The following is a 25,402-nucleotide window of genomic DNA, read 5'->3' as shown; positions in this document are numbered from 1 at the left end:
TTCAAGCTAGTACGTTGAATCGACCTATTTACTTCTACATTTATTGGCGCATCTATTCATACATTCAACAAATATTTATCCAGTATTCACTAAGTGTCTGACAATATCTTAGGCACTGGAAATACAGCATGAATAGAGCAAACAAAACTTCTTGGCTTCCTGGAGTCTACATCTGATAGGAAGAGGGAAGACAATAAACAAATATGTTAAAGTATATAGTGCATTGGAAGATGATTAGCACAGTAGAAAGAAACAGAGCAGGTTAAAGAAAGTTGGGAGCACTTTAGTGGGGATCAGATTAAGCAACTCTGAGAGAATGACACTGAGTAAAGTGAAGAAGTAAGTGATGCAAATATCCAAGGGAAGAGCATGCCAGGCAGAGGGCATAGCAAATGCAAAGCCTCAGGCTTATGTAAGGTCAGCAGGGATGCCAGCGACGCCAGAACAGAGTGAGCAAGTGGGAGAACTATTGTTACATTATATTTTAGATAAACTCAGTTTCAGAAATAGAAGAGAGTACAAGTCCCAGTTTCCTCCCTCTCAAAACTCAGTTTCAGATTTGTTAATAAAGTGTGCTAAGACTTATTTTATATTAGTAAATACTTCATAGCAACCAGCTTATCACCAGTTTTCTAAAATATCTGGGTTAAATTAACAAAATTCAAAGCTGTTCTTTCCAACAGTCAACTCGTAACAAGTTTATCAATTGTCTATTATGACTCTCTCTAGTCATCACAAGCTATGAGGGATTATCACCATGAGCCGAGTATTACAAAGTAGGAATATAATGCTAAGATTTAAGCACCATGATCAAAGATAATTAAAGTTTCTTTTCAAATAAAGCAAAGAGCTTATTGCTGGCAATATAAAGCCTGGCAATATCTTCTAACTTGTCAGTAAACATATATATTTTTTATAGTCTGGCTTTTCTATTTTTAATTGGCATGCTTTAAGAAAAACATCCAAGTCATAGCTTTTGAATGGGGAAATTAATTATTGATTGGCCTCTAGGCAAATAACTTAATTAAAGCTATATGCTGAGTGCCTGGTTAGTTTAAAAAATTGAATATAGAAATTCATTTCTTGTTTGAAAAATTTGTGGTTCACCTCAGTTCTTAAAATAGATTATATTTTGTGGAAACAATAAGTTCTAATATGGAATAAACATTAATAGTCAATAATATCAATATCTCCATTTTTACATAACAATGCCTCATTGAATAAACCAGAGCTGCAACCTCTTGTTAATGGATGATGTAACAGAGAAATGACTTTTTCTATAAAGGTTTTCCAAAGGTAATCTGCTGATCTAGAACTAATTATTTATAGAGAGAAATTAAGTAAATCAAGATGGAAATGACAGAAATTCTTAAACCCCATTTCAGTGGTAAATTTTCACTTTATTAGTTGAATCTAGTGTATGTTTGCTATGTACCTATCCCTAGCACTGCATCAAATTATTTACAAACATAATCTGATGTCACCATCATAACAGGCAGATATTATTATCCCCGTTTTACAGATGAGGAAACTAAGGGTCCAAGTTAGATGGACCTTCCTGAAATCATACATATAGAACCCTCCAATCCTACGTGACCACACCCCAAGCTGACCCTGTCATTCTCTCTGACTCCTGGCACCAGGAGCATTTTCTTCAATACCTTTATTATTTTCCCTTATCACCTTCCTACAACATTTCCTACATTTTTTTTCAGGTTACTATTGATTAAGAAATCCATTCACAGGGTGCCTGGGTGGCTCAGTTGGTTGAGCGTCCAACTCTTGATTTCAGCTCAGGTCATGATCCCAAGGTCATGGGATTGAGTCCCATGTTGAGCTTTGTGCTGAGCATGAGCATGGAGCCTGCTTGAGACTCTCTCTCTCTCTCTCTCTCTCTCTCTCTCTCTCTCCCTATGTCCCTCCCCCTCACTCACTAGCACTCACTTGTGCTCTCTTTCTCTCTCTTTCTCTCTAAAAACAAAAAGGAAGAAATAAAAAAGGAAATACGTTTGGGGCACCTGGATAGCTCAGTCAGTTAAGCATCCGACTTTCAGCTCAGGTCATGATCTCACAGTTCGTGACTTGGAGCCCTGCACTGGGCTCTGTGCTGACAGCTCAGAGCCTGGAGCCTGTTTAAGATTCTGTTGTCTCCCTCTCTCTCTGCCCCCTCCCCTGCTCATGCTCTGTCTCTCTCTCTCTCTCTTTCAAAAATAAATAATAAACATTAAAATAATTTTAAAAAAAGAAATACATTCACAACAGGAAACTATTCTGTTATCTTGTAAGCATCAAATTGGCCTATACGACATTAAGAAATATAACAAATGAACAATTGCACAGTCATTTTTCACAGTCAAGATTTAAACAGTGAAATTTTCTTCATAGTTGTGTTTGTTTTTAACAGAACATAAAAGCATATCGAGATTCATGCAGGTATGGGGGAAGCAATCTTTTGCTTCAAATACTAAAGAAAACTCTTGTATATATATGTTCATGTACAAAACTTCATGAAACATAATATTAATGTTTTGGATTAATATAATTACAACTAGTGCTATTCTTGAGAAGAATATCTGTTTCTTAGTCTTAAAGTACTATTACTGTTATTTGGAAATATTATTATTAAAATTTAGACATAATTTAGTCATATTTTTTCAAGTTTTAGATAACTAAGTAACTTCCAAATAATATTTATATTGATTAATTATTTTTAAAAGGCCCACCTTAATTAGCAAGCCCTTAATGGAAAATATAGATACATTAAATAATTTCAAACTTCCCAAATCTTAGAACTATAATTTCACACAGTCCTATAATTTTCTTATATGCCAAGGAAAACTGTTCTGGTAACCTCATCTCATTCCAGCAAAATTCTATCACTAAAAAATACACCTCCATAAAAGACAATCCACACAAAAACAATTCTATTCCTTTTACACATGGAAATCAGTTTCTCTCCAAAAACAAAACTAAATGGAAAACCACTTTTTGGTAAAAAAAAAAAATATATATATATATATAATAATAATACAGTTTTAAAAACTTGGTCAAATATTTTAATCTTTACATTAAATGCTTTCCATTATCTATTTGTGAAATCTTTAACCAGATCCCAGAATAGGACTAGCCTCCTGGTTTAATTATCCTGTTTAGAATCTTCAAATTTCCCTCTTTGGTGAATATAAGAGGTACAAAATTAAGGGCAGAGGTCTCTGAGTTTCCTCATAGAGGTTTATCAGTCTCCTTTGGCTCTGTCTGTAAAGGACTCAGGACGAAAATAGACTAAACTGATGAATAAGGAAAACGCACCTTGGGGCCACCAGCTGCACATGAGCCAGGATTAGACAGGTGCTAAAAAGCAAGCTCACCATTGTGTTCACAACGATGTCTCATATGTATCCAGCACTGCATACATTTCCTCTTTTAAGCTTCGTAAGAAGTCTAAATATAAAGCAAAGCAAACATTTCCATCCCCATTTCCCCATGAGGAAAATGAGGCTCACAGTGATTTGAGTGACTTGCCTGATTTTACCAGCAGTACCAAGGCCTGAAGCCAGGTCTCTAATTCCTTGTAGACTCCATGTCACTGCACTAGATGCCTTCTATGAAGGAATAAACCAAAAGATAAGCAGTTACATCATATAATCCTTTTCCTAGCTGAGTAAAAGTATTTTACTCCACAGAGGCATGTGTCCAGGTTACAGTGATGGCTAAATTACCACTAAGATTATAGAACTACTAGAAGAAGGAGGCTATGAAGGGAGGGACAGTAAAACCTTACATGAAATATTGAAGGTTTGTTATTGGCTGCATACTCAAGATACAATTTGTGATGTCTTCATGATGAATTGATGGTTTTATGACTATAAAACATTCAGTTTTATCTATGAGTTGTCTTCATGTATTTGCTTTGAAATAAATATTGTTTGGTGGTAATACAGTCACATCAGGTTTCTGTTAACATGTGTAGTTATGTTATGTTTGTTATGTTATGTTATGTTATGTTATGTTATGTTATGTTAACATGGTGTATTTTTTTTCCATCCTTTACTTTCAATTTAGCTGTGTCCTTATATTTAAGATGTGTCTCTTATAAGTTACATGTATTTGGATCTTATTTTGATATATTATCTCCGTAGTCTGACTTTCTCTGCCTTTTTTTTTTTAATTTTTTTTCAACGTTTATTTATTTTTGGGACAGAGAGAGACAGAGCATGAACGGGGAAGGGGCAGAGAGAGAGGGAGACACAGAATCGGAAACAGGCTCCAGGCTCTGAGCCATCAGCCCAGAGCCTGACGCGGGGCTCAAACTCACGGGCCGCGAGATCGTGACCTGGCTGAAGTCGGACGCTTAACCAACTGCGCCACCCAGGCGCCCCATCTCTGCCTTTTAATCATAGGATTTAGTCCATTTACATTTAATGTAAGTACTAATACAACTGGGCTTAAATCTACCATCTTTCTATTTGTTTTCTATTTGTCTTATCAGGGTTATTTTCTTTATTGTTTCCTGACAAACTTTGAGTGAAATGTTTTGAGTATTTTTGTTTTGCATTACACCTCCTATTTTCTATTAACTTTTTAGCTATATCACTTTGCATTATTCTTTACATAGTTTCTGTGATGATTATAATATACATCCTTAATTTGTCATAGGACACCTGAATTAATATTATATCACTTCATAAATAATGTAACAACCTAACAACAGTATGATTCCATTTGCCTTCTTCTATGTGATATTCTATGTGAAATTATTCTCATACATTTTGCATCTATATAAATTATAAAATTTACAGTTCTTTGAAACTATATTTGCTTTATATAATCAATAGTCTTTTAAAGAAATATTATATATAATCTTTATTTACCATATATTTACCTTTTCCAGTATATTTTTTTTCCTTATTACAGATCTGACTACCACCTGGGACCTTTTTTTTTTTCAGCCTAAAGAACTTCCTTTAGTATTACAGTTGACCCTTGAACAACACAGGGTTGAACTGCTTAGGTCCACTTATGTACAGATATTGTACACTACTATAAATTCATTTTGTTTCCCTTATGATTTTTGTAATAACATTTTCTTTTCTCTAGCTTACTTTATTGTAAGAATACAGTATATAAAATACAAAATATGGTTTGATAGACTGTTATTGGTAAGGCTTACAGTCAAAGTAGGCTATTAGTAGTTAAAGTTTGAAGGGAATCAAATCTTTTACACAGATATTTTACTATGCAAAGGGTCAGTGCCCTTAACTCCCACATTGTCCAAGGATCAATTGTATGTACAGTATAAACTTCTGGTGGGAGTTTCTCCCAGCTTTTGTATGTCTGAAAAAGGCTTAAATTAAAACTCATTTTTGAAAACTATTTCTGCTAGGAATAGAATTCTAAGTTACAGTAGGTTTTATCTTTTTTACTACTTTAAAGATGTAATTCCATTATGTTCTGGCTTCTGTTGTTTCTGATTACAAGTTATCTTTATTCTTACCTTGTTCATCTAAATGTATTGTATTTTTTTTACTCTGGTTACTTTATAATTTTTCCCTTTATCTTTTGTTTTCAGCAAGGTCACTATGAAGTGTCTCTGTGTAGCTTCTTTGTATTTACCCTGTTTGTGGTTCACTGAACTTCTTGAATACGAGAAGTAACAGTTTTAGTCAATTTGAAAATTCCTGGCCATTATTTATCAACCATGTGTCACACTCCTTCCTCTTCTTCTGGAACTCTAATTCATAAATGTTCATTTCATTCTGTCCCAGGGTTCTGATACTCTCTTCTGTTATTTGCTAAATTCTTTTTTCTTTCTGTACTTGAGTTTAAATAATTTTTACTGACAGATTTTCTAGTTCACTAATTCTTTGTTCTGTCCAATCTACTCTTAAGTCCATTGAATATTTTTTCATTTCAGATACTGTAGTTTTCAGTTCTAATACCTATATTTGATTCTTTTTTTTTAAGTTTCATTTTCTTTATTGACATCCTTCATCTTTTCATCCATTTTGGTCAACTTCGTTTTTCTAAATTTTAAGCATACTTAAAATATTTCAAATTCATTTTTCTATTAACTCCAACATCTCTATGAGTGTGCTTGTTTTTTATTTTTATTATGAACCATATTTTCTTGCTTTTTTGCATGTCTCTTAATTTTTATTTTTCATCACTCATTGTGTAAGAAACAATAGTCAAGACTGAAATAGGTGATATTTTCCACAGAAAAATCTCCCCTTTTCTTTGGCAGACATCTAGCGAGGCTGATCTCTTTGACCTAATAAGGAGTTGAATAGTGTTGGGGCTGGTTTTCTCCAGCAGCTTGTTTTAGTTCACTTCTAGTTTCAAGCGTCTTACTGATAGAATTAAGTATGTCCTTCCACGGGGATTTGGGATCTAAGTACCCCATGAAATCTCTTGTTTTCCAGCCTAGCTCTTAAGCTTCCATATAGCTGTATATTCAGCCGAAATCCTATAGAAGAATATTTGAAGGTGGGATGGATAAGCTCTGTGTTTGTATCTCCATGGGACTCCAATCTGCCATGACCCCACACTCAGAATCATTCAAAGTTCAATTGGATTCATAGCTTTTTGATGGCTTTAAGGAAAATACATTTCTTTGTAGTTTACCCAGTTCATTTTTCTCCTCATTGTTATGTCATAAACAGTGATATTTTGTGACCCACTACATTTTAACTGAAAGCAGAACCAACAGTAAGAAATGTAAAGGACATTCAGCCAGGCCTGAGTCAACTGCAAAAGGTTTACAACTTAGGCGGGCATTATTATATAGATAGAAGCGTACACTTTTCCTTTTAAATGGATTGATCGAATAAAGAGAAACGTAGGCTATAGATAAAGAATATCTTATAGGACATTACCAAAAGAGGTCATAACTATTCTGTTTTTAAATTATGCAAAGAGAAAAATCCCTTTTGGTATTGAATCATCCAGCCATTTCATTGTTTTGATACAGGGATGAATGTGGTGGCCACTTAAGGTATTTTCAGTCCCATGGTTCTAGAATTGATGAATCTCTTTCAACCAAAGCCCTGCAAAATTGTATGTGAATGAAAAGAAAGAAGGTCAAAAGAAGCAGTAGAGAAAAGTAAAAGATGAAAAGAATTACTAATTATTTTTAACAGAGGAGGAAAAATAGGATGATAATAGTCATTTTAATAAACACATTAATGAATAGTAACTGTATACAGGGAACTGTGTATGCTTTACAAATATTTTTACTTATGGAGTAGGAAGTAAAGGTTCAAAGGAATTAAGTAATGTGCCAACAGTTATACAAATAAAGAGTGACTGAGTCAGAATCTGAACTGAAGCCTGACCAATGCCAAAATATATGCTTTTTCCACTATAATGTACTGTCTTCCTAAAACTTTAATGAACCCTTACAGATATCCTTAGCTCTGGCAGTTACAATCAATGGTATAAATTTAGACGATGATATTATACATGATATCACTTCAGTAAAAGCAAAGATCCTAACTGATATCTGGTACATCTATTTATACCACCTTTACAATATTAGATTACATTTTTGTATTTAAAAAAAACTACCCTCCTAATACTTAGTAACAGTTTGCTTCATTATTTAATTTTTCTTAATATCTGTACTTTTAAAAGGAAATATTGTTCCCAATCCTTCAGAGCTTTGTGAAGAAAACATAACCAGAATATAAAATTTCACATGCAAATGGAGGAGAAATAAAGAGAACGGAAAAAATATATATTTCAGACTCTAAACATCCAGGGGAAAAAAGTCCCTTAAGAAGTCATCTTTCACTGTTAATGACACCAATGACCAGTTTAGGTCAGTGACCTGCAACTTAGGCAAGAAAACCTCTTTTTTCTTTCCTTTTCTTTCACCTACATCCACTCATGCACTTTAATTCCTTAGCATCTTACACCCCTTGCACTTCTCTCTCTCTCTCTCTCTCTCGCTCTGCCTGGTAACAATATTTCTCCAGTCTGACACATCTCCTTTTTATCTATTTTTCACTTCAAGCTCATTATTCTTTGCATGACTTTACAGTTTCCTAAGCCTCCTCCAAGTCATACTCACTCCTTGTTTAGACCTTCGAACTTTCAGACGTTCATCAGTGCCTCACTGTACTTGGCAATATGCAACTTTTAGTCATTAAACATGACTTAGTAACCATACACACTTTCAAACCTGCACATGCAATCAGATGAATTTGTGGAGAGAAAGAAACACGTGTGTAGAAATATGTGAGAAGGTATAACCCTTGGGAAAATAAAGTTTTCATGTGCCAATCTGTTACTCACAGCAACTTCTCCACTAAACCTGTAAACTATTGTCGAAGGATTTTACTTTATTTTCCTTGGAGATAACAGTTTCTAAATTGTTCAGACATGATTTAGGCTACTCATAATTTTTATCCGAGTTCATTAGATGACAAACTAATGAGTGAAATCATCATTATTATTTATTTCCATCAAGTAAAATCTGGTAGTTTCCTGAATGACAAGGTGGACAATAGGAACGAAATACCAGGCAGTATTAATGTAGGATAAAACAAATAGTTTTACTATAAATAGTAATATTTAAAATAGTTTCCTTAAATCAATTATTAGCTTCCCAAATCTGACTACACAGACATCATTGACTGTACATAGCAAAGAAGCAGTGAAACAATGCAACCAAGATAAACATAGTACTTATAGGAATGACTGGTTTACATCTCAGTAAGGAAGAATAAAAGGCATCCGTACTTTATTTTACAATGACAATTATCAGTAAGTGCAAAGATAGGAAAACATATTAATCTAAGCCCCAAAGTTACATTTATCACAACTTAGATGCATCTTGTGGGGTGAAGGTGTTAAAAGGTGAGAAAAGCTCTTGTATTAGATCTGGCAAGTGTGCTATTAATTTAAGAGTGCAACCCAAGATCTATAATTGCTTTTGAAAATACCAGGTAGCAGAGTACATTAGCTGTCAACAGACATCTGCTAACAGAGGTAATTAACATCAGGCTCATGAACTCAAAATAGACATAAGATCAGCCACGTAGCAGCAAGTAAATGTTTCACTGGGACATCAGACTATCTTAGCCTTGGTTGAAATTTTCCTTAGCTAAACTCTCCTGGCTTATTATCTAAATTGTCTGATTCATAAAAGTGTGACATATCAAAGTTCACACTAGTGGGACGATTTTAAAAACTGAGGTCACTGAAATATTTGCAGTCAAATACCAGGTGTCATGTATCCAGAAATAACCTAGTAACAGAAAGGGGAAAATGACTAAACAGTCAAAATGGTCATCACAAAATCCATCTTCTAAAGCCATAAAATAATCTTGTAAAATAAACCACTCAGCATCTATTTGCTATTATTTTAAACACCTTTCAAAAGATTTTTAGAATAGAACTTCAGGGCCCATATTTGAAAGCGGACAGTTACACTCAGAACAGAAATAAAAGTCAGGTGACAGTCGACAGTCAGTCAGGAATAGAAGAGAGAAGAATCATAAAGAGAACACTAAGAATACAAGCATGGGAGTTGGAGTCCACTTAGTTCAAGTAGCAAACTAGACTATTTCGCTAATCCTGATTCTTGTGTTCTTGTTGCGGTTATAACACATTGGATTACATTCACTTTAACACATAGATAATAGCAATAAGATTCTTTAAAAAGAGTTGACTTACAAGAAAACTAGAGAAAGAATCAACCATTTTATTTTTTTACATCTAGGATATTTCTTGCATTTAGTATTCAGATGGCTTCTAACAATTCCTGAAAGATCCATTTCTTCTCAGAAACAGCTCAGGTGTGTGTCACAGTCATCTGAGAATCCCAGACAGTAAGGCCCACTTTAGTCGTCCATGAGACTATTGTCATAGGTGCCTATGCATATATGTAATTGGAGATCTACAGGAAATATACACATATATGTTACAGATTTAAAATTGCAGCATGTTGACATGATGCTTTCATCATAATGTTAACATATATACTGCTTGAGTTTTCTGTTCAATTACACTTGTTGCTTCATTTAGCATAAAGGTGTAGGTTAAAAATTAGTATATACTGAACATCACTAGTTATTATATAAGTACAGATTAAAACCACAATGAAATACTGTCCAGGATGGCTATATTTTAAAGAAAAGGGGAAAGAACAAGTGCTGGGAAGACTGTGGAGAAAATTGGAATCCTCATACACTGCTGGTGGGAATGAAGAATGGTATGGTAACTGTGAGATCTGACAGTTCCTCAAAAAATTAGTTACCTTATGACCCAGAAATTCTACTCCTAGGTACATGCCCAAGAAAGCTGAAAACATATGCTCACACAAAAACTTGTACATGAATGTTCATAGGGACCTTTTCATAATGGCAAGAAGTGTAAACAATTCAAGTGTTCATCAGTTGATGAATGAACAGACAAAATATGGAACATACAGCAGAATATTATTCAGCTATAGTAAGTAATGAACTACTGACACATGCTACAACATGGATAAACTTTGATAATATTGTTAAGTAAAAGCCAGATACAAAATTCCTATATATTGCATGATTCCACTAACAGAAGGTCCAGAGTAGGCAAACCCATGCAAACAAAAAATAAATTCATGGTTGCCAGAGGATGAAGGAGAGAAGAATTGGGTATAGGGCTTACGTTTCAAGTGACAAGAAACATTCTAGAATTAGTTATGATGGTTGCACACTATTGTGAATATACTAAAAGCCATGGAAGTGTATAATTTATCATAGTCAAAATGGTGAATGTTATGTTGTGTGAATTTTGTTTCAACAAAAAGAGAAGAAATCAGTTTATGGTGCAGTGTCTCCATGCCATCATTTTCCAACTCCACTGTGTTTAAATGCTCCCACAGATAATTAAATACATTCAAAAAGGGAATTAACGTTCAACTCTCTGATCTGAGCAGCAGAATCCTTCAGAATACTTCATAAAGTTTCAATTCCCAGATAATACATTTTACTTTACTCCACCCTATAAAAGATTTAAAGGGTGGAAGACTTTAATGCAGAACATTTTATCTACATGATAATAATCTACCATCCACTTAGATTCCTTTCGGCAGAGGGAAAACTGTTTCTCTAATGTTCTACGTAGTCTTAGAAACAAAGGAATGAAAGGTAAAGCTCACGGTCTAATTTCATATATATAGGACTAATATATATAGGTGGTCAATATTTATTGTGCCATCTATACAACATATTTCAAAGGAGGCAACTCAGAGTAGCTAAGTATTTTCTAAGCAGGACCCTCCAGTTCCCCCTCTTTAGACAAGTACTTTGTTTCCCCTAAATTTTAAATTGTCTTAAAATTTTTTTCAAAAAAAAAAAGACTGTTGTTGGATTTTCTAAATCTTACTAAGGCAAAGAATTAAAACATTAAAACATTATCTTAGGGTTAATGGATATAGTATTTTACTAAGAGTTTTAACTTTCAGGGAAACAATAATAATAATCATTTAACAATTCATTAACAATGGCCAAAACATTACCCTAGTTTGTGTTTTTGAAAGTCATAGATGGTTAGAGCAATTCATTTTGCGAAATGAATAGAAACCCAGTGTTGCCATTTTATCTGCACAACCATAGCATTTCTTCAGCTTCTTCAGGATCATCAGGCTGTTACAAGGCAAGACATCCCAAATATTGCAGCATAACCTGCCTACGTGATCCCCTGGTAAACCAGACATACATTGTGTCCCCATCTCCTAAGTAATGTTGTCTGTATTTGCTATATCTTTTCAAATCAAAATTGCTCCTCAACTCGTGGCAACGGAGTGACAAGAGTACTTACTTGCCTCTGACTCTTCATCTGCTCTTCTCAAGAGCTAGAAGACAGAGAGAGAAGCAGGAGATAATGGAGGGACACAAGCACTTGCCTACTCAGAAATCGACAAGGCTGGTCCATCACTGTGTTTTTTTATTTTTAAACAAAATAATCTCTATTTGCTCAGCACACACTCCTGACCCTTCTCTTCACTCCACCTTCTACTCTGATGCAGTTATGCTGGTAATGGAAGAAGGGGAGGTGCACCTTTCTCTGTATGAACAGAGAATGAGGAGGAGTGAGAAGGACCCCAATGGAGAAGGAAATGGGGGAGAAAGGAAAAGGAAGGGAACAGAAGAAAGCACCAATGCCAGAGTGCGTGGTTTGTGGTCAGTGTTATCCCTCTGGCTCCATCTGTAGGAGTGTCAGTAGGATACATTTTTTGGTTTGGTGTACCCAGCATTCCTTCGCCACCTTTAGGCATCAGTGGCCAGTACCTCACCCCATCCCTTTTCTGGCTAAACTGGTCATCCTTTGTGTCACGTGGTTCTGCTGAGGCTGTAAATCACCCTCACAAAATAAAAATGAGATTTTTCTTTCTCTCACATACAAACACTTATGTAGAGGTGGGCACATGAGCTGAGCTCAGCTAATTAGATGCTCTGCAGAGATTTTAACTCTAAAGAGGACACGCCCACAGGGGCAGAAAGCAGCACCCCGAGGTTTGGGCCTCAAGGTTCTGAGGCTGATGTCCCTGTAGCTCTCCAAGTTTTGTCTCTCCTAAATCCTGATTTTTCAAATCTTCTTTTAATTCTCTGAGCAATCCATTAATATCCCTTGTATATACCTTTTCCTTGCTTGGCTTAGATCACTTTCCTTTGCTTACAGCAAAGAACCTGAACTGATGTGCCAGGACTCACATTCAGAGGATTTTGAGGCAAAGGTAACTTGTAGAAGTAGCCTTGGATTTGGGTGGGGAAGGTGTTGAGGGTTGTGATGGTAAAAAACAAAACAAAACAAAACAAAAACTAGTCTTGGTTTAACCCAGATTCTTTATGTAACACTGAGCAATTAGAACACCTCTCTGAAGCCCATATTTCACTCTACAAAATAAGGAGTTGAGCTTAGAGACATTTTTTTCCAGCTCAAAAATTCAACAGCTTTAATGAATGAAAGGGAATTGACTGGAAGACAGGAGTGTAGTGTTTGGCATGGATCAGCTTTGCCAATACAACTTCAGAGGACTTGAGGGAAATTTTTTGAAAGAATTGTGGGTTCTTTAGCACTGCAGCCCTCTCCCACTGGGAGGGCTCAGCTATCAGCTGACCTGCTGAAAACTGCTGCCAAAGAGAGCTTTGGCCAACAGGACCACCTGCCGAAGTCCAGGGCCACATCTATGCTGACTGAAGAAAGCCAGTAAAAGCTGCCTCGAACCTGTGCCAGGGTCCCACCAACAGCTACCATTTGTAGACATGGGTGTGCGCCTGTGGTTACCTTATGATTCTGAGGTGCCCAGACCTTGCCATCTTAGTATGAATCACTCTAAAAATTTGAGTGAGAAAAGAGAATGCAAGCTTTTGCATATATTTCTTGAGGGGAATGAACAGAAGCTCCCTACCAGTAACCTTTGCGGTATTATACCCAGATGATGTGTACAAGGGAAAGCAGATGGATCTGTGACAATCTCCCCAGGACTTTGGATCCCAGTATGCTGCACCCAGGTGTTTCTTTTCAGGCAGCTCACAATGCAGGACCGTGGAACAACTATGCCATGGTAGCACAAGAGAAAAACCAAGGGTGGAAGCTGTCACACTTCCCAAAGAAGAGCCTGGAGAAAGGAAAGTAGAAGTTTTCCCAGAAACAATGAGCCAACTTGCTCCAACAAACAATAATAGTCTCAAGGCACTCTTAACTCCAGAAAATGTGAAACAAAATGGAATGGTGATTCAGGGCACCATCTTATGTTCTGCTGACCTTGTGGTTAGAGGAACTGCAGAATGAAAAGATGGTTCTGAAATTAAGACTTCCCAAGCTAAATGGGACCTCTAGAAAGTAGAACTTAAGAAAAAGATGTAGTAAATTTTGGAAATTTCTCCTGTATTTCCTCTCTTCCATTCTTAAATGACACCAAAGCCCCAGGTAACACCAATGAACAGAAGGCTCAATTTCAAGCTAAACATATAACAGTGTTTGTTCTCAAAGTAAGCTGTGTGGATACATGTGGGACCATAATAGCCTACCTGAAGCTTGTCAATGACTATCAGATCAGGTTGAGAAGACCTAAACTTCACAAAAATAGACAAGAAATAGCAAACAATAAAGAAGAAGAACACAGATTGGTATTTCTTCTTTATTCCCAGCTACTAAAAATGAGTAAGAAGGAATAAAAGAGATAGATATTTATGAGTATAACCTACACACCAACACTAAAGGATTTCCAAATTTTGAAGGGAAAGCTTCTAGATGTCACTCATCCTGGATGTTATATTTTACTACCTAAATTCAAATTACAGGGGGGTGTCTCGGTGGCTCAGTCAGTTAAGCATCTGACTTTGGCTCAGGTCATGATCTCACGGCTCATGGGTTCAAGACCTATGTCAGGCTCTGTGCTGACAGCTCAGAGCCTGGAGCCTGCTTTGGATTCTGTGTCTCCCTCTCTTTGTATTCCTTCCCCACTCGTACTCTGTCTCTCTCTCTCTGTCTCAAAAATAAATAAAATATTAAAAATTTTTTTTAAATAAAAAATAAATTCATATTATAGGAGTCCCTCCAAATTGAGGCAGCATAGGTAAAAAAGCATTTTGCTGTAAGCAATAACCAGAGTGCATTCTAATGGAAGCACAGTAAATCCCCTTCATTGAATGGACCTGGGTAGTAGCAACTGAAATAGCTAAAGCATCATTTTGAACACTGTGTTCTATGTAAATGAGTTCATTGAGATATTAATAGGTATTTTGCAAACAGCGCTCTGTGATCAAATAATTTAAAGATTTTCACTTCATGGAGATGTTCAAGTCATATTACCATTTCAAAGACTCTGGGAAGGCCTGCTTTCAAATAGTTTATTTGTCTTTATATAAACTAGTGTTTCTAAAAATTGTTTGGTCATGAGACTAGTTTTTAATATAAAAATTATTTAAAATTTTTTGGAATAGTTCTCCAGAGAATATAATTTAGGGAACATACCTATAGAAATGAATGAAGTTTATCTAAAGGCTAAACTTTTAACAACTATAGACCCAGAATTCCAAGTTAAGCCTGAACTTCAGTGAATGACTTTGGAGTGTGACACCACTTGAGAAGCAAAGTTCTGATTTTGTTTCAGCTACTCACCGGCTTTGTTATTGGACAACTTAACTTTCATGAATCTTAGTCTTGAAGAGGGAGAACAACATTAAGTAAGATATATGTAAGTAAGGTTTAGCACTATATCCAGCACATAGTAAGTCCTCAAAATGGTAAGTAACTATTACAATTAGAGAACCAGTGGTTAATAAAGAATTGGTTCCATGAATAGAGAAAAAGACCTAGACAGAACTAGGACAGAATTTCTGTAAGAAAGCCCATTTCCCTGGTGCCCAAATAAAGGATTAGTGTTTAACAACAGATCTGTAGGCAGGCATACTTTAACATCATGTTAAGCGGGATAAATCAAACAGAGAAAGACAAATACTTTATGATATTACCTATATGTGGAATCTAAAAAAGCCACACTGGCAAAAACGGGAAGTAAAATCTGGTTACCTGGGTATAAGGGGTAGGATATAGATAGAATGTTCTTTTAGGATACAACTTGAAATGAGAAGTATGTAAATAAGTTCTAGAGATTTAGTGCACAGTACAGTGAAGATAGACAGCAAAATTATGTTATAATCATCAAACTTGCCAAGAGACTAGAACTTAATTATTCCTAGCACTAAAAAGAAATGCTAATTATATAACATGATAGAACCGCTAAGTATTGCTACCATGACAATCATATTACAATATATAAATGGTACCAAATTTATTAAAAAGTCTTCATACTCACTTCCCTGTGTGTGGGGGTGTATGGAATGTCTTCTCTCTGAGGTGTGCATAGAGCTTCTCAGCTCCCTCAGAACCCTTATCTGGTGAGGCCACTAACCTCTCAGGGCTTCCATGATCACCTTACACAAAATGGCAACAATCACCACCACCCACCCAGAACAGCAATTTTTCTCCACAAGCACCAAACACCATCTGACAAAATACAAATTTACTTGCTATTTATTATCTGTTTCTCCTACCAGAATAAAAGGTCTATGAGGCCCATCTCTTTTTTTTTTTATTCCTTATGGCTTCATCCCCTTGAGTAGTATCTGACCCACAGTAGGTATTTATAAATATCTGAATAAGCATTTTGAAGGTAAATATCTTCTTTTCACCCCCTCTCATTAGTTTTCTAGGGACAAAAGTAAACACTAGATCCCATTTTTTAAAGTCACTGTTATAATTTTTTTTAATTTTTTAAGTTTATTTATTTTTGAGACAGACGAGAAAGTGATGGGGGGGGTGGTGTAGAGAGAGAGGAAGAGAGATAATCCCAAGCAGGTTTTGCACGGTCAGCAAAGAGCTGACACAGGGCTCGAACTCACAAACCATGAGATCATGACCTGAGTAGAAACCCAGAGTCAGACGCTTAACCAACTGAGCCACCCAGGCACCCCTAAAATCACCGTTATGGTTCTTATGTTGCCTTTTTTTATAAAAATATTCTAGAGAGTCAAGATGAAACTTAAAACCTTAACTTAAAATTCAACCCTACAACATTAATATAGGCATTTATCCTTATAAATTACAAATTTGTCCTTTATGTTCTTTCTTTAAAAATTGCACAAAACCTACACGATTAACTCAAAAACAGTTGCCAAGATTATGTATAGTTAACCTCACGAATTTCCCTACATTCCTCAAATTTTAAACAGAATAATAAAATGGGACTTTGCCTTTAAAATTATTAAGCTCTTCTTCATCCCACCTAAACCCCTAACCATGTAAGCTAAGCAAAAAAGTATCTGTAAAGAAACTGCCCAATGAACATGTTTTATTCTACAATCCCCTTATCTATAGAAAAGTTTTGCCTTACCCTGGTTAATATCTCATGTGGGCTTCCTCCAACCCTTCTATCCAGCCATTCTTGGGCTGCATCTCCTTTGTGATGATCTAGCCTGTGGTGAGTATGTCTGCCTTCTGATGTGCTGAAACCCCAATAAAAATAGAGTCCGCATTTTGTAAAAGGAAAGAGTTTAGCTTTTATGTGGCATCAGCCTGTATGCCAGTGTCCCCAGTGTCCTCTCACTGTCCTTCCCACTGCATCTCAGAGCTTGAATTTCCACGTGGCAAAGTCCAGTGCATAAAATCACTGGATGCACATTGAAGACTATTAGAGAACCAGAAAAGGTCTGACTTCTTCTAAGATATATTACTGACATTTTTCTAACTGAATAGAGATTATTCAGTATCTTTCCCTGAGCATAATGAGCTGATTTACGACACACACCAGCCTAGTCTAGTAATAGAGAAGAAAGGGTAATGACAAATTTTCAGCCTTTCAGAGGCTGAAGATTTCTGTATGCCAAATGCAAAGTACCCCTGAAGTTCAGGGCATTTTGCATGATGTTTCTATCTATATATCCTCAGCTTCAATATGTAATTTAGAAATCTAAAAATAGGGCTAGGGCCTTTTGTTCAAACTCTTTTGTGTTCAAAGTAATTCATGTATTGAAGTCACATTTGCATTACTTCATGGATTTTCTATTGATAAAGGCAGGTTATTTTTCCCTTCTCTAGGATCTCTTAGACTACAATTAATGTATTATGGAAATAAAATATCAGTATTTTTACTAGAAAACATGCTCAAATACTGAGTTCTAAATATATAAATTTGGAAGTACTAGACTGAATAACAAACCATTGTACGTGAATGCTAAACACATCAATAATAAATAGCACATATTTTAAATCGACTGTGTGCCAGGCACCTGCCAGGCCACCTCACATTAAGATAAGTTTATACTTTATACGGGGCCTTTCTCTCCAGACGTTTCTACTATTTCCATTTGTATTTCCATGTGATAAATGGAAGGCAGTATTATTTCTATTTCATTTACATATAGAAAAATTATGAAAAAGTTTATGCTTTGTTTATGCAAAAAAGAACAGTTTAATGTACTTCCAGAAAGTCAAGGGGCAGGATGAAGTCAAGTGTCTTTATTCTTCTAAATGCTTCATTCTGAATGCTTTATTCTACATAAATGCTTTCAGTTTTTCCTCATAAAGTATTTTCTTTAGAATTACAATATATTTGTTGAGCATTAGAGTTTTCAGGTGCTTTCTCACACAGTATCTTATCTGAATCTCACATTCACTCCAGGATGTGTACATATGCATGTTTTGCACATGGCACAGTAATATTTTGGCTCATCTTCCAAAAGTGAACATAACCTCATCTTTAAGATAAAAAGCAGATACTAAAAAATGTCAAAGTAATCGATCCAAGTTCACAGAGCCTCAACCCTGGCCTTCCGATAGGTGCTGTAACTCTTTATAGCATACCACAACAAAAACTTGACTCTTCCCTTTTCTATAAAAATGTAAATATATATTGCTCCCATATCCTCAAATCATCAATGGGCTTTCACTAGACATCAATATCCCTCTATTTTTTTTTCTCTGTAGAAGTTAAAACAATAAACAGCATGAGACTGGCTTTGTAGCCAATAAACCAGAACTCATTCTAAAATTATTCTTCTAAGCAGTCAGCTTGAGAATCTTTAGCCCTATTACAAGCATACCTCACTGATTGAAATATGCTTAAAATGCTTTGGGAATTACTTTGAAAACCAGATAATAAGCCACAAAAGAATATCACTTTCTTTACTTAATAGTAACACCTCATTTTTTTTTAAATTAGTAAGCATTTAATCACTCACTTTCTTTACCAGATGAGACTCTGATTTCTTTGGACCTTTCTCAAATATAATATTTTGACTCAAAGTATGAAATTTTTCACTATTAAATATAATTTTTAAAGTTTGCTATGGTCCTGTGGGATAATTCCACAAGAGAAATTCTAAGAATGACTTGTCCAAAGGCAGCATCCCTAAAATGAGTATGGAGCCTGCCTAGGTGATGTCTTTGATGGCACTAACTTTCCCTTAGTTTTGAAATTGTATTAAAAAAATAAGTTTTGAATCTTACAGTCACACATCATGTATATATGAATTTGTATAGACAGTGCCTAAGAAGGAGTTTTGTATAGATATTGACTAAAAAGGGGAGGCTTTCACTGTGGCTGCCAAAATTAAGTCCTCTAAAGATGGTGATTTTCTGAACTAGCAATGGTTCAATTGCCAGATGACTTCTGTTTCTTACAATTTAGCAAGTCTCAGTTCAATCTACCAATTTTCCCATTATGCCACTTTTAAGAGAAAGGATCATTTTAACCTCAGTAAAGCATTTCAATAAATTGCCCACTATAGAAATGCTGAGGATGTGTTATAACACCTCTTTCCTTCTGCAGAAATAATACCTTTCTGAAAGTTTGACAAGTTAATGAAGCATCTCTTTCCTATCTGAAAAAATCAGTTGGCATTCTTTCATTGAGCAAGTAAGCTTCCAAGTGTTTCTTCATTTGACCTTCAAAACACCTTTTAGTACTTTTCTTGTGAGTGATGTCAACTGGTATGCAATCCACTTGGTACATTCCCAGACCCTTTAAAAATAATTTCATCATATTGGCTAATCCTAGGGGGTCTCTCCAGAGCTAAGTGCACTTGTAAAACTATTCATAAAAAGGGTCTCCTATTTCTGTCTCTACTTCCTTTAACACCCTGGTTATATTTTACTTGGACTAAGAAACACATCAAATCTCAAAGCTTAGAGTATGGGTCCATTTTTCAACTGCTTCAAGAAGCCTGTTCTCTACACCCTCCTCTTTCTTACTAATAAATTTGATTAAGGCAAATTCCCCTTTGTGAAACCAGAAACCAAATTTTTCTGCTATACTCCCAATGCTTACATTTGGCTTCAGTCTTCATTAATTAACCACTTGGATCTTTAAAAGTCCTCACCTCTTTTTCCTAGCATGTATATATTCTTCAAAAGTCTCTCAGCAGTCAGTTGAAATGTTTAGTCTTGTTTGAAATTAATTTTCCACTTTTATTGTTGCAATTATTTGGCAGGTTTTATGGCTTTATAGTAATTCCCCAGAACCCTTTGAATCTGTTATGCTTTTTATGTTCGTGTTTGATATGTTTCCTTAGCAACACATTGATTCTGCCAAAACTGTTCCATAAGATTTAGGGAGTGAACATGTCTGATATATGAATATGAAGACGACTGTCATAGGTTTCAATGTTTTGATGATCCTCAAAATGGTTTTCAAATTATTGTAGTCAGAAGATACTTCTTTTATTTCAACCTTATTTTTTTCAACCAGTGTGCTTCCTTTATTTCTTTGATTAATTTCTACTTACTTTACTAAAACAAGTGTTTAAGACTTGGTAAATTAATGAGGTCATGGAAATATTACAATAGAAAGATTTAATCAATTTCAAAAAAAAACCAACAATTCCTACAAATCCCACTAATTTAGTCAATAAGCTTTTTAAACATGTGAATTAGTTACACTAAAATCTCATAGCACTATCACTTGACTCCAGAAATACTATGCATCCATTAATTTATTCAAAAAATATTAATATAGCAATGTAGAATATAGATTTTTGAAATTACAGAGTAGGCATTATTAAAAATTTGCCATGGTTTCTTATATATCTTTAGACATGCTAGTATTTATAGTTCCTTTAGAATGAGGTTCCCACCAAAAATAAATGGGGTCGGACTTCCGGGAAAGATGGTGGAGTAGGAGGAACCTAAGCTCACCTTATCCCATGCATACAACTAGATAACACCCACATCAATGTAAATAACCCAGAAAACGACTGAAGACTAGTGGAACAGACTCTCCACAACTAAATGTAGAGAAGAGGCCACACTGAAGAGGGTAGGAATGATGGAGATGCAGTCAGGAGCCAGACAGACCAGTAGGACTGTCCATGGGAGGGAGGGATGCCATGAGTACAGCGAAGGGAGAGTAGTTCCCCAAGCCAGGCACCCCAGGCATGGGGGACACACACAGGGAAGAGGAATCCCCATAACATATGACTTTGAAAATGAGAGGGGATCAACAATCACGGGGCTTACCACCTTGAATTCTAAAAAGCTGGGAAAGCTGGGAGGATGATAGGAAACTGAGCCCCAAACCCTTATAAAGACAGCACAACAAACAGCCCCATGGAGATACAGCATAGAAGCAATAATTTGAAATACACCTGGAGTGTACAGGAAGCCTTGTTTACTAGTCAGAGCATGTCCTGGAGGAATCAGGATCATAGGGAAACTTCTCTAGGAACAGAGGAGCTAGTGGGCATTGTTTCCTACCCTTGTCCCCAGCCAAATACACAGACACTTGCAGGAGCCAACACAGTGACAACACTTATTACCTAACTTGCTAATACCCCCACTCCTGCATTCTCCTACAGATCTGCGCCCTCCAATACTCTTGGCCAGAACCCATCCAAAGTGGTGCCACAAGCCTGGTAGTGTGCAAGAAGTCTTGGCAGGAGCCAAAACCACTCCAAAGTGACTCCTTCCCTGGAGAGAGGGAAAGATAACCACACACACACACATCAGTCCTACTGCAGCCCCAACAGTGGGCTGGGAGCAGACATCGGGTCTGTCTGCGGGTAATATCCACCAATGAAAGCTTCTCAGGGGACAACACAGGGAAAGTGTTCTACTGTTTGGCGCTACTGCACCTCTGGCAAATGCCTGGACTGACTCAACGCAGGCCCAAGATGGACCCAGACTGGCCCACTAGCAACACGGGACCAAATCCTGCCCAGAACAGGCAAAGAGAGTCATTGCAGACAACTGGACTGAAGGCAAACGTGACTCAGCCACAATAGTAGGACAAACACAATACACATAGGAGACACCTCTAAAGTACCAGATTCTGATAAACAGGGGACGTTGCACTGTAGGGCACTATACAACCTGTGGTTATAGTGGTATAAAGCCATTACTTTCAAGAGCAAGAATGTAGCCGACTTTCCTAGCACACAGAAACAGAGAGCTAGAGACTAGAGAAAATAAGGAGATGGAAAAGTATGTCCCAAATAAAAGGACAAAATGAGACCAAGAATGCTAAATGAAATGGAAGTAAGTAATATGCATGATAGAGGGCGTAATGTATTGGTTATAAAGATAGTCACTATACTTGAAAAGAGAGTGGAGGACATCAGTAAGACCCTCAATAAAGAGAAAGAAAACATAAAAAAGAACCAACCATATATGAAGGACTCAATAACAAAAATTAAAAATACACTAGGTGGGGCACCTGGGTGGCTCAGTCGGTTAAGTGTCTGACTTCAGCTCAGGTCATGATCTTGCAGCTCGTGGGTTCAAGCCCCACATCAGGCTCTGTGCTGACAGCTCAGAGCCTGGAACCTGCTTCGGATTCTGTGTCTCCCTCTCTCTCTCTGCCTCTCCTCTACTAGCGCTCTGTCTCTCTCTCAATAATAAATAAAAGCATTATTAAAAAAATACACTAGATGGAATAAATACTAGACTAGAGGAAGCAAAAGAACAGATCAGCAGCTTGGAGGACAGAGTAACAGAAAGCAATCAAGGTAAACAGGAGAAAGAAAAAAATAATAACAAAGATGAAAATAGACTAAGGGAACTCAGCAACACCATCAAGCATAACAACATTCACATTATAGGTATCCCAAAAGGAGAAGAGAGAAAAAGGGGGTCAGAAAATTCATCTGAAGAAATAACAGCTGAAACCTTCCTGAATCTGGGGAAGGAAACAGAAATCCAATCCAGGAGGCACAGAGCCCCAACAAAATCAACCCAAGGAGATCCACATCTAGACACATAATAATTGAAATGTCAAAAAGTAGTGATAAACAGGGAATTTTAAAAGTAGCAAGATACTACCAAAAAAAAGTTACATATAAGGGAAACCTCATAAGGCTATCAGCTGATTTTTCAGCAATAACTTTACAGGCCAGAAGGCAGTGGCATGATATATACAAAGTGCTGAAAGAAAAAAACTTGCAACTAAGAATACTCTATCCTGCAAGGCTATCATTCAGAATATAAGAAGAGATAGAGTTTCCCAGAAAAACAAAAGTTAAAAGAATTCATCACCACTAAACCAGCCCTACAAGAAATGTTAAAGGGGACTCCTTGAGCGGAAAGGAAATACCATAAGTATAAGTAAGAAAAACAGGAAGCATAAAGCAATAAAATTAAGTATATCTACAAAGAACAGTCAAGGGATTCACAAAATAAAAGGAGTCACAATTTAGTGCTTTTAGAATGGGCTCAAACTTTTTTTTTAAGTTTATTTATTTTTGAGAGAGAGAGAGAGAGACAGTGTGAGCATGGGCAGGGGAGGGGCAGAGAAAGAGGGAGAGACACAGAACTCGAAATGGGCTCCAGGCTCTGTGCTGTCAGCACAAAGCCCAATGTGGGGCTTGAACTCACAAACTGTGAGATCATGCCCTGAGCTGAAGTTGGACACTTAACCAACTGAGCCACCCAGGCACCCCAGAATGGGTTCAAACTTAAGCGATCATCAACTTAATATAGACTGCTGCAAGCAGACAATGTTATATATAAACCTAATAGTAGCCACAAATCGAAAACTGGTAATAGATATGTATACAATAAAGAGAAAGGAATGCAAGTATAACACTAAAGAAAGCCAGCAAACCATGAAAGACAAAAAGAATAGAAAGGAAAAGAGAAGAACCAAAAAAGCAACCATAAAACAAGTAATAAAATGGCAATAAGTACATACCTATCATTAATTATACTGAATGTAAATGAACTATACATTCCAATCAAAAGAGATAGGGTGATGGAATAGATAAAAAAACAAAAACAAAAACAAAAACAAAAACAAAAAACAAGACCCATCTATATGCCACCTATAAGAGACTCATTTTGGCCCCTAAAATACATGCACATTAAAATAGTAATAGTAGTAGTAATAGTCATATGGGACAGAAAGACTTTAAAAGAAAGACTAAGAAGACACAAAGTAGGAAACCTATAATCATAAACAATCCAACAAGAAGATAAATGTAAATATTAATTTACAATTAATAATTTACAATTAATAATAAATAATTAGTTATTAATTTGGGAGCACCCAAATTCATAAAGAAGCTAATAAGAAACATAAAGGAAGTAATCAATAATAATGAAATAATAGTAGGGGACTTTAATACCTCACTTACATCAATGGATAGATCATCCAAACAGAAAGTTAACAAAGAAACAGTGGCTTTGAATGACATTGAACCTGATGGATCTAACAGATACATTCAAAAAATTCCATCCTAAAACAGTAGAATACACATTCTTTTCAAGTGCACATGGAACATTCTCCAGAATAGATCACATATTAGGCCACAAAACAAGTCTCACCAAATTCAAAAAGATTGAAGTCATACCATCCATTTTTTATGACCACAATGCCAGGAAACTAGAAGTCAACCACAAGACACTAAGGAAAGAACACAAATACATGGAGGCTAAATAACATGGTACTAAACAATGAATGGGTTAACCAAGAAATAAAAAAGAAAATTTAAAAAATACATGAAGATAAATGAAAATAAAAACACAACACTCCAAAATCTATGGGATGCAACAAAAGCTGTTCATTTAAGAGGGAAGAGAGAAGTTCATAGCAATACAGGTCTACCTCAAGAAGCAAGAACAAAACTTCAAATAAACAACCTACCTTACACCTAAAAAAGCTTAAAAAAAAAGAACAAACCCCAAAAACAGTAGAAAGGATGAAATAATAAAGATTAAGGCAGAAATAAAAAACAGAAGCTAAAATAATAATAATAACAACAACAACAACAAAACAACAATAGAACAGATCAATGAAATCAGGAGCTTGTTCTTTGAAAAGACCAACAAAATTGATGAACCTTTAGCCAGATTCATCAAAAAGACAAAAAAGAAATAAAAGAGAGAGAAGGAGGACTCAAATAAAATCAGAAATCAAAGAGGATAAATAACAACCAACACTACATAAATACAAAGGATTGCAAGAGACTATTATGAAAAATTATATGCCAACAAATTGGACAATCTAGAAGAAATAGAAAAATTCTTAGAAACATATAACCTCTCAAAACTGAACCAAGATGAAATAGAAAGTTTAAATAGACTTATTACCAGCAATGAAATCAAATAAATAATCAAAAAACTCCCAACAAACAGAAGTCCAGAACAGACAGCTTCACAAGTGAATTCTACCAAACATTTAAAGAGTTAATACCTATCCTTTTTTTTTTTTTTAGGTTTTAAATTTTTTTATTTTTTTAAAGTTAACATGTGCATAAAAGGAAACTGAATAACACAAGAAGCAAAGAACAAAGTCATCCATAATCACAAGCAGTTTACAGTTTGACTTCTAGGTCCCATGTATCTACACAACTAAGCATCTTAATGTAATTAAGATCATAGTTATGTATCATGCTTTTTTTTTTACACACCATGAATT

General features: G+C 35.8%; 1 long non-coding RNA gene across 7 annotated transcripts in view; it reads right to left on the bottom strand.

Annotated features, from left to right (window-relative positions):
- Positions 1-25,402, bottom strand: part of LOC111560488 — a 515,327-nt gene that overhangs the window by 424,381 nt on the left and 65,544 nt on the right. The window lies entirely within an intron of this gene.

Source organism: Felis catus, chromosome B2 (genome assembly GCF_018350175.1).
Source record: "Felis catus isolate Fca126 chromosome B2, F.catus_Fca126_mat1.0, whole genome shotgun sequence".
Classification (NCBI taxonomy): Eukaryota; Metazoa; Chordata; class Mammalia; order Carnivora; family Felidae; genus Felis; species Felis catus.
Note: the sequence above shows the minus strand (reverse complement) of the source record. Positions and strands in the feature narration are given on the sequence as shown.